Genomic DNA, 1,258 nt, shown 5'->3' with positions numbered 1-1,258 from the left:
ATATATATATATATATATATATATATATATATATATAGAGAGAGAGAGAGAGAGAGAGAGAGAGAGAGAGAGAAGGAGGGAGATCTCTGTTGCTCCCTAACCTGTTCTCCTTTATACGTCAGTCTCCACTTAAACGATTCTTTTTTTTCTGAACACTTCGCCTTAATATCGCCTACTTAATACTTCATTACACAACAGACACAGTTTGTAGGTCGCTACCCCACCGACCGATCTTCGCTTTGTTCTCGAATGTCGGTCACGTTTAGCATCCGTCAAGCTTATTTAACTGCTCGTCAAATAATGCCAGCTGCTTGCCCAGAGTTCACTGTACTCTCAGATACACATATCAGCCAGCATTCGACTGCTTATCTGCAGTGTAACATATAAACACCTGACTTTCTGCAGTTGTTCTTGTCGTCTAGAAACCATTTATATCTTAAGCTAACATGCATACTCACTGCTAAAATAAGCTTACGTATAGTACGACCGAATATAGAATTTATATATAAAATCTAGCACCGAAGGCCAGGGCTGTAGGAGATCGCATGATTTGCTAGAAATAGCAACCATGTCTCCCTCAAACCAGAACTCTCCGTTTTAAAGTGAGACACATTTCATAATGTATTCCAAAGTAGACTAACTTCGAGAATAAAAGACATTGTATCTACATTTATAGCTGGGTCTATCTTACGTTTCTCAGTACTCAATCTATTACCTGGTTCCACAAGATCTTTCGACAATTCTGTAATGCTGTGTTAGTCTCTATGATTGGCCCAGCACCACAAGACACTAAAGAGGAACGTAGTTGGTTGGATTCAGGCGGAAGGTTCCTGTAATAAGCCCGGGAAACTTTAAGTTACATGAGGCCGAATCAAACTGTTTTAAATAATAATTACTATAATAATCCTTTCTACTAAAGGCTCAAGGCTTGAAATTGGGTACTAATCGATTACATCGACCCCAGTGTTTCACTGGTACTTAATTTATCGACCCCGAAAGGATAAAAGAGACAGAGCGAGAGAGAAAGGGTGAGAACAGAGGCAGTGGAAGAGAAAGAGAGGAAGTAAAAGAGTGAACCGCAAAAGTGGACAGGATACGAAACTACAAGGCGGAATTTGAACTCGGAACGTTTAGACGGACGAGATGCCGCTAAACGTTTTGTCCGGCGCGGTAACGATTCTACCAGCTCGCCGCCTTCTGCACTAATACATATATGTGTGCGTGTGTGTAGAAATATGCAAATAATGGGACAAAGCGA

The 1,258-nt window shown here is 40.6% G+C and overlaps 1 protein-coding gene across 1 annotated transcript in view; it reads left to right on the top strand.

The window, feature by feature from the left end:
* LOC106877727 (ubiquitin-like-conjugating enzyme ATG3) overlaps window positions 1-1,258 on the top strand; it is a gene marked incomplete at its 5' end in the record, with an annotated part of 216,637 nt that overhangs the window by 65,962 nt on the left and 149,417 nt on the right. The gene's annotated exons all lie outside the window — the stretch shown is intronic.

This window comes from Octopus bimaculoides, chromosome 19 (assembly GCF_001194135.2).
Source record: "Octopus bimaculoides isolate UCB-OBI-ISO-001 chromosome 19, ASM119413v2, whole genome shotgun sequence".
NCBI lineage: Eukaryota > Metazoa > Mollusca > Cephalopoda > Octopoda > Octopodidae > Octopus > Octopus bimaculoides.
Note: the sequence above shows the minus strand (reverse complement) of the source record. Positions and strands in the feature narration are given on the sequence as shown.